General features: G+C 39.2%; 1 long non-coding RNA gene across 1 annotated transcript; it reads right to left on the bottom strand.

Moving 5' to 3' along the window:
* Positions 1–856: 856 nt before the first annotated feature.
* LOC103556738 (uncharacterized) lies at positions 857–9,433 on the bottom strand. The gene is made up of 3 exons (XR_546279.2): positions 8,956–9,433; positions 8,232–8,307; positions 857–1,624 (listed from the first exon to the last, which is right to left on the bottom strand). It is a non-coding gene; the product is annotated as an uncharacterized lncRNA (long non-coding RNA).
* Positions 9,434–12,709: the final 3,276 nt, after the last annotated feature.

Here is a 12,709-nt window from a genome sequence, read left to right as displayed (position 1 = left end):
TTATATTCCAATAAAAATCCTCACGCTTCTACTTTTAACCTTTTCAATTTTTCTCATTGGTTCACTCCCTATGACAATCCATCCCTTTACTGGAGAAACTCAGGTCCCTTTCCTTTTGTCCCCACAGTGTCCCCAGAGGAAGGCCCCTAAGCATGTGTAGAAGTTGGTAAGCCCCTGATCTGAGCCTGGTCTCACAGAGCATCTCTCTCTTGTTAGTTATTTTTACATGGTTCTTCCCTGCTTCTGAGAAGTAAAAGAAATAATTATCTCACATTTTCCTATAACCATTTCTAATATTTTACCCCTCAGGGACTAGTTTTTATTCCAGCATCTTTCTATTTTACCATAGTTTCGTTTTGTCTTTCATCTTTATATAAATATGTGTTTCAATGCCTGTACGTCGAAAAGCACATAATCACATCTCTTGCTCATTCCACCGACATTTATTGAGTAGTGTCCTAGGCAATGGAAATACAGAGATGAATGAGACAGTTCCTGTCCTAAAGGAGATGCACGTCTAGTGGGAACGAGCCAGGCAAGGACAAAAATGACAGTGCAGCATCACAGATGCAATGATTGGATCAAGCACGGTGCAGACACAGCTCAGAGGATTTGCTCTCCAACGCGGAAGGTGTCAGGAAGGCTGGTTTCTGTGCGTGAAAAAACTCACCCCATAAATTTTATTCATAACATGACTTCCCCTTCTATTCTTGAATTCTTTTTTTCTCTCAAGCTCTGTAACCTCAATGACAATAGTGTACACGGGGGAAAAACACAGAAGGGATTGAAAATCGTGCTCCAGAAAAGCAATTCAATGTTTCTTTTGAAAATAATGAAAAGAAATATATCCCCAACCTCAGCAAAACACATTTTATTAATAGAAATGGCCACATACAACCCTGGGTGATTCAATATCAAAAAGAAACAAAAATCCTACAAAGATCGGACATCACTAGAAGATAATAATTTGCCCTGGCCTGCACACCCTGACAGGCCCCAAATTGAAAATGAAAACACTGACACACAACCCTTGGGAGGGCGATCCATGCCTTTTTCGTAAGGCACTGGGCCATGGAATAATTTCATATTGCTAGGCATCGCATGCCATGCGGTGTACCATCTCTGCTGGAGTCTTTCTGCTTTCTGCAGAAACTCAGTGGAAACTGCCATTCTGGAAACTTCTTCATCCTAGGAGGGGCAGTCCAGAATGACTTCATGTAATGGTAATGATCTGTAAAATGAATCCCAAACAACTAATAATTTCTGTTTTCCCTATAGATGTTCAAATCACAAAGTGCTCAAGTCATATGCTTCATGATATTATATGCTTCGTGGGTCTTGACTGTCTTTGCTGGGATGGAGCTCCACTCGAGGGAGATGCACTCTTCTTTAATTTTCAGTCTTTTTTTTTTTTCACTGTATTTTCAGGAGGAACTGCCTTTCCACGGCTCAATTATTCTGGAGCATTGCTCGCTCTCATTTCCTGCTCCTCTGAATTTCCTTGGAATGAACAGCCTTTGAAGTCCATGAGACTCACTGAATCTGGGTGAGCAGAACTGGACATACGTAGGTGGTTCCAGTGGCCATGGGTGTCAAATCCAGTTTGCCTTCGTGGATGCTCAATCTGTCTCAAACAGAAAATGAAGTTTATAATTTCCTTGACGGGACTAGTCATCTAAACAGTAACTTCAGCCTATTTCAGTTCTTGCACTGAACTACAAAACAAGGGCACTTTGTGACAGTGGCTTTTATATTGACCTTATTGGCATTTAAGCATGGGTAGGATTTGGGCAAGCAGAGAGTGGAGAAATTCAAGGCACCAATGAAGAAATAAAGGAAGAAATGCTTATGGATGTGGTCAGGAATGTAAGATTTGAAGAGCAGCATAGATTGATGGATGATGTGTCTTGAAAAAAAAGGTTTAGTTTAGAAGTGGTAGGAAATAGGGAGTCAGGGAAGGCTTATGGATGGGAAAGTGACAAGAGGAAAACTACACTCAAATGAGTTTAGTGTGTTGGTGATGTCTAAGACAGTGAAGAGGGTAAGTGTGGGAGTGTTAGGGCGACAATATTCGATAGTTCATCTCTGGAAGACAATGAGGGACTAGTATAGTGCAGCTCGTGGGGATGCAGAGGAAAGGATGACTATTAGGCCCATGAGGGGAAGAGCTTACACCGTGCAACAGCTAACTCCACCCAGGAGAGAAGGAAGCCTTTCAACGGGACTCCAAGCTTTGAGTTCAGGCAGAGAAAGAAATCGTGGTGCCACTCCTGGAGCCAGTGAAATTGGAAGCTTGAAGTGACTCAGTGTGAGCAGAGCACAATTTCAGCATTGGACATGCTGAATATTAGGGGTTGATGGAATATCAGAACGTAAATATCAGCTGGCTGCTCAATAATAGGATCTGTCCACATAGAGGAGAAACAGGAAGCAAAAAATATAAGGAGGGCCAAAAAATCCTGTTTTCCCTCTAGCCTGAGCAAGATTTCAAGGAAAATTTTTTGAATGCTTGTTATTTCTGAACCTGAAAATTCTGAGTAACAGAGAACTTACTCAAAGTTTCTCCATAAATGTCTAATTTGTGCTCAGTCTTAGTTTATGTAGTATAATTTGTCTAATTGTTCTAAAAACACATTTGACTCAGAAAGCCCTGGTCAAAAGATGAACTCCTCTTCTCCTTTACAATCTTGGGGGCAACTTTAGGACTTCGGTTTTGGGGTTTCATATTAACAAGAGTCTGACTATAATTTTTCAATCAACATTTTCCTCATAAAGAACTGCATGACTATGGTGACAGATACGGAATTCGTACCAACAACAGTTCTCAACCTTGGGTACCTGTTAGAGTCCTGGGGAGTTTTTAAATATTGCTGATCCCAGACCAATGGACTCAGTCTCTCTGTGGATGGCATCTGAGCATCATTGTTTTGTAAAAGCAGCCCCAGGTAATTCTAATGTACATGCAGGATTGAAACCACCTGAAAAATGGAAGCAGCGATTCTGGACCTTAACCGCATGTTGGAACCATATTGGGAGTTTTAAGAAATGTATAGATGCCTGAGTCCTATTTCTGGAGATTCTGAGCATCAGGAATCTTAAAAGGTTCCCAGGTGATTTGAGGTGATGGCGTGCAGTCAAAATCAAGAACCACTGAGCCAGTCCCTGGTCGTCTTAAGGCACACTTTCCAACTTCACTATCTCAAACAACTCTTTAGTCCTGTCTAGGTGGGCAGACCTGTGGGAGAGTCCGCTTGATATTTTTGCCATGGGCGTAATGAACTCAATTGTCAGCTAACTTTTAATCGCAGTCTTTCTTGCTGGTAATAATGATGTAAGAAGTCGAAAAACATCACCAGGATTTTCAGATCCCAGGTTGAGTTTGCATTGTTGGCAGTTGGAAAGTTCATGACTTAAGTTGCAAAACTGAACCCATTTTGAACTAAAGTCATGGAGACAATGTAATGTCATTTACAGGTGCTTCTCTGGAGAAAAACTCGTCCTGAAACTCTGTGACAAAATGAAATTTACACATCTGCAAGTCATAGTCAGCAACTCCAGTTTACTCCAGGAAAATCTTGGATTTAACAAAGATTCTCCTCCAGGATAACAGAAAGAGGGCTACACTTGGTCCTATCTCATGCATTCATTTCTCTAGCTTACACGGATACATTATTTCCACCTCCCTAAATCTAGGTATGTTGTAGGTTTATTCTGAATATCTTTAAAAAGAAACACAGATTATTTGTTTCTCTTAAGTTTCCCCCCCTTAAATCCAGTTTTACCTGGAGCTTGTTTAATATGCTATAAATCTATGAACTGATGTTTGCTAAAAGGAAACACCCCTCCTGCCTAAAATGCCCCTTCATCTATTAAAAGGCTACTTCTCCTTAAGGTTTGCTCAAAATAGAGTTTGTCTGTTGTCTTAGTCTGCTCAGGGTGCAATAACAAAATACCATGCGCCAGGCAGCTAAAACAACACGCATTTATTGCTCCCAGTTCTGGAGGCCGGGAAGTCCATGATCTAGGTGCTGGCTGATTTGGTGCCTGGTCAGGGCTCTCTTCTCGGCTTGCAGATGGCCTCCTTCTCACTATGTCATTACATGGTGGAGAGTGTGAGAGAGAGAGAGCAAGTGCTCTGATCTCTTTTCACAAGGACACTAATTCCATTTTGAAGACCCCATCCTCACGACCTCATCCAAACCTAATTACCTCCCAAAGGTCTCATCTCCTGATTCTATCATGTAGTGGGTCAGAACTTCAATGTATGAACTGGGGGGGAACACAAACATTCAGTCCATAACGTCTGTGAAATCTTCCTGCTTCCATTTTACTGTGATTCCTCCCTCCTGGGCATCCTTACAGTTCTCCTCTCTTCCTTTCTCTTATTGCATGTTGTAAACAATCTTGGTCTGGCTTTTCTTCTCAACTAGATTGGAAGTTCTTTGAGAGTAGAGGCAAAGGATGTTCATTTATATATCCTCAGCCAATACAATGCCTTCCACATAGTAGATGCTCAGTTAATAAATGTTGGTTGGTGATGGATCGCCTGGATTTGCCCTGTGATTTGAGGCAGGATACCTAAGCTCTTAGGAGTCATTTCCTCATCTGTACCTGGAGATGATACAGATTTTCTAGGTGAAGATTTAGAGATAAAATGTGCAGAAATTGCTTAGCGAGTCTCACACATAGGGGGCATTTGGTGAGTGATTCCTAACTATTAAATAATCTGGAAGCACCTGAGGGAGTCAGGTTTCTCTATCACCACAGAGTAGGCAAGGTGAGCAAGGAGTGCTGCGCAAGGATGGGAAAGTGGAATCTGTACCCTCAGGTGAGTGGTCAAGGTAGGCCTCCATGATAATTTCATCTGAGAGGGGACCGGAAGGAAGTGAAGATACAAGCTATGCAAAGATCTGGGGACCAACTCTCCAGATGCGGGGACAGCATGTGCAAAGGTCCTGAGGTAGGAATGGTCTTGGCACACTAAACTAAAGGATTAGGGATTAATAAGAGAATATGAAACTATTTAGACTATTTCCTGGCTCTTGGAGCACTTCAGTAGAGAGGAAGGACCATCTGCAATGGGTGGGACATAAAACATCTCCTCTTCTATGGATGAAACTTTAAGTTTTGAGAACGGGGACATTTTTTCCCCAATGTTTTGCATATAGATGATACTTTGAGACTTTTCAAAGTGCTAGCGATTGGAGGCCGGAGCATGTGAGAGCAATCTGAATTCAGTGTCTGCCTCCATGTTAACGGTTGTACCTGACTGATTTTGCTCACTTCTAGGCATATGTCACTTCCTTCTCTCTCAATAGTAGGTGTCTTCCTCTGGAAACTGGTCCTAGCTTGAGGATGGTAGCCTCATCAGATTCAGAAAAGACGAATTTGAATGAAGAGTGTTTGCACAGCTTTTTTTCCCTTTTTTCTGTGCTTTAATTTCCAAGTAAGCTCTCCTAATGCAAATGAGTTGGGTAGAGCTGCTCCTATTGTCTCTACTTTATAGATGAGAGAATCAAGACAGACTTCACGATGTTTCTCCCAAGTCAACCCAAGTATAAATGTTTTTAGGTAAATGCTTTATAGACAAGTGATTTGTGTACACGACAAATATGGGTGAAACCATTGAGCTTTTGTCATGGGCTTCTATAATTTCAGAAAGCTCTTTCAAGAGTTATTTTGGCTATTGAAAGATTGACCCTTTGCAATCTTTTTAGGATGCTTTATCAAGCTCATATGTGAAGACAGCCTAAGGTGAATTTGACACAAGTTTGAGAAAATGCATTTGTAAAACTGTGGTGGTGTGGCATATAGATAGATCATTCTGAAAAACAATGTTAAAAAGTATATAACGTTAGGATTTATTTTACCTATGTCCCCTATAGAAAGTTAACTGTCACAGTTCAGTTACCATGCACTTTCAAAATTAATGTTAGACCTATTATTTTAGAGCTGAGCCACATATGTTTTTTCTCACCACAAGGAGCATATCCAGAGACGATGTCACCAATCGTAGATGTGGCAAGAATTGCCATGCTGGATGACACAAAGCAAAGGGATGCTTCCTGAGAGATTGTATTTGCAAAATCAACCCCCCCAGAATGAGCAACTACTCCTAATGGCGCTGATTTTTTCTTCGTAGCTCATTATAACCGTGTTATCCGTATCTGTGCATCTTAGGATATTTGGGGCCGTTTTATGAAAAGCAACGTATTCTACCTATCTATATAATTTGTGTTTTTTATGCATTTCTGTTGTATCTTTCTTTTCTTTCTCATCTTTTCCACCTTTGCCATAGAGTCCTATTTATTTTTATTTCTAAAATAAAAGGGAGCCCTTTCCTGTTGGCTAAATAAGGATGTATGTAGTGGGCGTATTGGGGCCATTCAGGATGCTTTAAGATTGGCCAGCACTGCAGAAGGCAAAGAGAAGGGGAGGACACGACACTAGCTTTGAGCTTCATCTCTGAGCTACTGAGTCAAGCTTGACTTGAGTCAGACTTCTTCTGGACTTTTTCAGAGGAAGCTTCCAGAAAGCAAAAATTCCATTCATCACTGTTGACAGAATAGCAGCAAAAGCAGCAGCAGCAAATTTTCCTTGCTGTCTTTAAAATTGGTGCTATCCTTCCAGTTTTCTTAAGTTGAATCTGCATGGAATTTTATATAAAGACTGGAAGCATCTTTTTTCCGATGCATATTTTATGAAGTCTAGCAATTTATGGACTTTTTCTTTTTGCTTACAGTTATAACTAAAATTATCTTTACAAAGCAATTTATGGTGATTGCTATGATTTTTAATGACAGGTCAGAGTCCAGAAGCTTTAGATTATTTTTCTTGGTTATTGATCCTATTCTACATTGGAAACAAAAAATCTAAATCAATATTTGTGTTCTGGTCTTATTGGAGGAGGCCACAAGATAATTCGATGATATATTTAAATATCACGTATCATGGTTGATGGTCAAAAATGTGAATAGGATCAATAGTTCTATCAAGGATTAAAATCCTTAAGGTGATAGTACAGTGGTGATATTCACAGGCATTCTGAAATTGTGTGTGCTCACTTCTCTCTGTTCACTTGCCAATAAGATCCATCACCTAAACAATTGTCCTGAGGCCAAACTCCCCACCTGGGAAGAAAAGTACAAAGACTTGGTGTTGTCATTATCTCCAGGAAACTTCATCCAGGAGTTCTAAAGCCAATAATCTATCTCTCACTCCTCCTCCCTCCCTGAGCTGTTCCCCACACAGACACTCCCTGAATTAATAAGGAAAGAAAACAAGAACATCGCTCAGAAGTTTAGCAATAGTAGAATAGATACGTATGTGTGTAAACAAAATAATTATTATACGAACAACATAACTCGAGCTTTTTTTTAAGAGAAAATAATCCCAAGATATCACCACCCTAACAAATTTCTGCTTACACGCAATCAAAATTTCCCATGGTTTTTTTCATAGAAGAACTGTAAATTGTGTGTTCTGTGCTCAAAATAAAATGATGGTAAGCGTTTTCTCATGGTGACGAGGTGATGTGAAGGCAGTTCAGGAGGGAGTAAAGCTTAGGGAATTGAGAGGTGGGGTTTGGGTTCAGACAACTTGGGTTCAAATATGTGGCTCCACAGTTTACATATTGTGTGATCTTGGACAAATTACTTAATATCTCTTTTCCTCGTTTTTCCATGTGTAAAGTGAAATTTTAGAAAGCCCTTCAGTTAGAGATGTGCCCAAGCCAAACAGTTCACTGCAGATGCAAAGAGCCTGTATCTAGCATCTTCTTGTTACCCAAGAAATTGGGATACAGGGATTGGCAAATTCAGTGAAGAAGAATGAGAAGCTGGACAGAGATTCAGCTTTCAATAAATTGTTCCAGCAGATCTATTCAGAGGGTTCTTCTTTTTTGTTTTCAAGGTATGCTTTTTGGTGAGGAAGATTGGCCCTGAGCCCCTGAGCTAACATCCATTGCCAATCTTCCTCTTTTTTTCTTTTTCTTTTTCTTTTTCTCCCCAAAGCCCCAGTACATAGTGGTATATCCTAGTTGTAGGTCATTCTAGCTCTTCTATGTAGGATGCTGCCACAACATGGCTTTATGAGCCTTGTGTAGGTTTGCGCCCAGGATTTGAACCAGTGAACCCTGGGCCACCTAAGCAGAGCACTTGAATTTAACCACTTGGCCAGGGGCTGGCCCCTCAGAGGGTCTGATGAAATGAAACATGCCATGAACAAATTACCTATGGAGTCTGGTGGCTCAATTTTGAGTATCTACTGGTCCAAAGGTAGGTAAAAGGAAAGTTGAACTCAATCCACCTGATGAAACAAGATAGAAACAAAAAAGCACTAAATGAATGAATTTTCTATTGGCATTAAAAAAAAGGACTGTTGAGTGGATTTAATGAAATAATACCAGACAATTAAATAGTAGCTAGCTAAGTGCTCCATGCATATTGGCTATTATTATATTTTGTTCTATTTATATATTTACATAAATATATTTTATTTGTATATTTTTATATAATAAATATAAATTTACATATTGATTTTATTTATTTATTAATATAGTATTTATATGTTAAAAAATATACTGGAAAATATATACTTGATGACATAGTATATTATTTAGGGAGCCAATTGTCAAAGCTTGTGCAAATGATATTCGAATCATAATCAAATATAACTATAGCCTCCTTAACTCTTCCCTGTGCTGGAGAAAGTGCTAGTGGATAGTGTAGTTTTAACAACCAAGATAAAAAGATGTCAAGATGGTCCCTCAAACCTAGCTAGGATTCATTATAGATCCAGAGGGAAGAACGCCACCTACTGAACATCAGATTTCAAAGTTTATCTCTTCATCACGAGAACTTAATGATCATAATAAACTTAACAGGATGTAACACTTTATAATCATTAATTGGTTAATCTGCAAAGCATCTTTGTGAAGTAGAAAAGGGTCATTACCCGGATTGTTACGACTCATCGGATTCGCAGATGAAGCAGTCAAGACGGAAGCCGTGACCAGCCAACAGCAAACGTTTGTCTTCCTTGGATGACTCAGGAAAAATTTCGTCTGGTAATAAAGATTGGAATTCGGTGTTTGTGATGAAGTCCTTGGACACCTCACTTGCTTCCATGTTCTCTCTTTCTATCTGCCACAGAGATCTGCAGCGCCAACGGTCTCAGTTCAAACGGCGTTCCTCCAGCCAGTTCTTCAGAGAAACACCACCACGGAGGACGCTTTCCTTTTCGTTGTTTGAGTGGAGAATCCAAGAAATTGTGGACGTCTTCAGCTATTTTTTGCAACTTCTTCTAGCTTTATGAAGGTAGTCGACCTCATACTTCTCTTTCTTGAAGGTGAAAGGAATTTGATCACTTTCCAAATTTCTTGATATTTTGCCAAAATTCATGATCATAAGACAAGTTTACTCTGGGTTGCTCTGCGTTTCAGATAAATTCTCCTGGAATAGGTCTGACTGAGAGGACTTAAAACACTCGTTCCCACCGCTCCCGTCTTCATTTATGACCTTACATGTTGTAATAAATAGAGAGAAACATTTGACCCATGGCGCTATTGCTCTGAGATTGAAATCACTGGGTAAAATTTACTTTATATCAGCTGACCTGACACAAACTCTGCTTTCTCTGGGCTATTTTTAAGCCCGAACTGTAAAGCAATTTTACAACATGTACCAAAATCAAAGCAAAAACATTCAGGAACAGAGTATATTCAGTAAGTTTAAAGTATCCTAGTTTTTTTTCAGCCTTTTGTCAATTATTTATTCACTCACTAAACATATATTAAAGCCTTAGTACCAAAATATGTACCAAATATGGAAAAATCATATAGTGACTTCAGCTAATAAATATTTTCACAAGGGTAATCAGTAGTTTCAGGTGGATAAAGCAGAGTAATGGTTAAGGAAAATGGTTTAAGCCTCATTCTAGTCTGAATTCAAATCTCCACTTTGTTACATACCAGATGTGTGGAATGGGAAAAGTTATTTTGCCTCCCTGAACTTAAGTCAGCTGTAAAAAGGAAAGAGTAACCTCTGGGTCATGCTGCTATTAGAAGGATAAAATAAAATAATAGATGTAAAGCAATTAATGTGTTGTTTGAAGCACTGCCGCGTCAATAAAGACTAGCTAGATTTTTTCTTAAATTACAAATTCCCTTTAGATTGGAATTTACTTAGAGACAAAGCCTTTTTTTTTTTTGTTTTTTTTGGTGAGGAAGATTGGCCCTCAGCTAACATCTGTTGCTAATCTTCCTCTTTTTGTTTGAGGAAGACTGTCGCTGAGCTAACATCTGTGCCAATCTTCCATATTTTTTATGTGGGACTCTGCCATAGCATGACTGGAGGAGCAGTGTGTAGGTCCACGCCTGGGATCTGAACCCGTGAACCCTGGGCCGCTGAAGCACAGTGCGCGAACTTAATGACTATGCTACCAGGCCAGCTCAGAAACAAATCTTTTAACCTGACCTGGTACATCTGCAGCCTAAGAAGTCAAGCACCCTTTCTATCTGTGATGCAGTGAACAAAACTGCCTGAAAGTGACTCTGGGTGTTTGTTCTGGATTTGCTAGATAGTTGCCTGAGACCTGGAGATGTTCCCTCTCCTAGGGGGAACGAGTGCACCCAAGTTCAGCTTCCCACTAGGCCTGAGGTGCCTCCCAAAGTAAGGGTACTACAAAATCCTATTTGCCCTATGGAATTCAGGTGCTGGGCAGCTGGCATTACCAGACAAGTCTAGTAAACAGCTGGTACCCATTTCTAAACTACTGATTTCCAAGTAGCCTGTGTATGGCCCCATTGACAAGCCTCCTTTCTCATGTTTGCCCTATAAAAAGCTTAAATGGCAGGACGCAATAGCCCTATGGTGGAACCGAGACCCACACTACAGGAGCAGAAGCCCTCTGGACCTAGTATGCTTCTCTGCGGGATGATGGCAGCCAGAGGACTCGGGCCTTCTCTGCCTTTGCTGATCCAGGCTCATAAGTTTTTCTTTTCCCAATAAAGCCCATGCCACGTGATGATGTGGACTTCACGATGATACATACATGGCGGAGTCTCTTGATTAAAAGAATGCAAATAATTTAGTAGATTACGAATATAGCCTGTTTCTAGTTCTGTTATTCCTATATTAATGTGATTAACTTGCTTTGCCTCACTATTCTTATGAGTAAAATAAAGAATATAATTCTAATCAAGTTCACTATTTTGTTTGGAGACATAAATAATCAAAGGTATTGTAACATTTTTCTCGTGTTAGAAAGTTAAAAACAATAATCTCTTTAACTCGATGAAATATTTGTATCATTTGTGTACATGTTTTCTTAAGTAGATAAGAGAAACAGCATAGCATTGTGTAAAGAGGATAGGCCCTGGAGCTACAGTATATAGTCGTAAATCATGTCTTCGCCAGTTTCCAGCTCAGTGAACTTTGGCAATTTACTTAATCTCTTTTGCCTCACTTTCCTCATCTATAGAATGGGGATAGAAGAAATGTGAGAATTAAATAACTAACATTTGTAAAGTGCTTAAAATCAATGTTGTGTATTATCAAAAAAAAAAGAAAATAAATGTGGAGTTTGAATTCAGATTCCTTACTTCAAATTGGAACATCAGGCCCAGTATCTTCCTTTTTTAACTTGCTATTACTAGTATCTAGGAAATCTATTAATTCCTGCATCTTTTATTACAAGCCACATTAATAAACTTTCTTAGTAAGCTTAATAATTTTGCAGTTGGTTCTCTTAGGTTATCTAGGCAGGTAGTAATCATCTGTTAACAATGATAGTTGTATGCTTTTTCCAAAATTTACACTCCTTATTTATTTTTCTTGTCTTACTACAGTGTCTAGAACTTCCATAACAGAGTAGATCACTGTGGCATCAGGCGTCTGGGGTAGTGTGTATGTTGACAAATATTTGCTGCTTCTCCCTAGCCAGAATTATACTTTTCCACTCCAATGATTCCAAGTTAACCATATGACTGTTCTGGTCAATGACATATGAGACATTTTTTGAAAGAAGTTCTAAAAGCCAGATTTGATTGACCGTGTTCTTTTTTGCTTTCCTCAAGCAATTATCAATACTCCAAACAGAGGCTACTGCATTAGCCTAACTCTGGAAATGAAATCATGTAGAGCAAAATTGCAGCTGACCCTTGATAGGTGTGTAACATCAGGAAGAAGCAAATCTCTGTTGTAAGCCATTGAGATTTGGGGTCATGTGTTACTGATGCATACATCCTTGATTTAATTATCCTAATAAGCAATCTCAATTCTATTCTCCTTAGTGTCTTTTAACCAACATTTTTCTTGACTTTCTTCCTTCTCTCCAGATTAAAACTATTCCCAAATTATAAAGCAATGTTATTCTTATTTCAAACAAGTAGGACCACATTTAGAATATATACATAATTGACGTGATGAGAAATTGGAGCATAATTTAACATAAAATTATAATTCCTGCAGCAGGAAAGAATGAAATACTCTCTGTCCCAAACTTATATTTTAATCTAAATTAGATGAGCCAAGTTATAGAACATTGCAGAACAATCGGTCACATCTGCAGTCACTATTTAGCCATCTCCATAGTGTTGGGTTTAAAGAGATTTAAAAAATTCAGCGATTATCTTTGGAGGGTGTAACTCGGGGATTTTTAAATTTTCTTCATGTCCTTGTATTACTCTCAAATTTTCTACAGTAGTGTA

Source organism: Equus przewalskii, chromosome 30 (genome assembly GCF_037783145.1).
Source record: "Equus przewalskii isolate Varuska chromosome 30, EquPr2, whole genome shotgun sequence".
Taxonomy (NCBI): Eukaryota; Metazoa; Chordata; class Mammalia; order Perissodactyla; family Equidae; genus Equus; species Equus przewalskii.
This window is presented reverse-complemented; position numbering and strand designations above follow the sequence as displayed.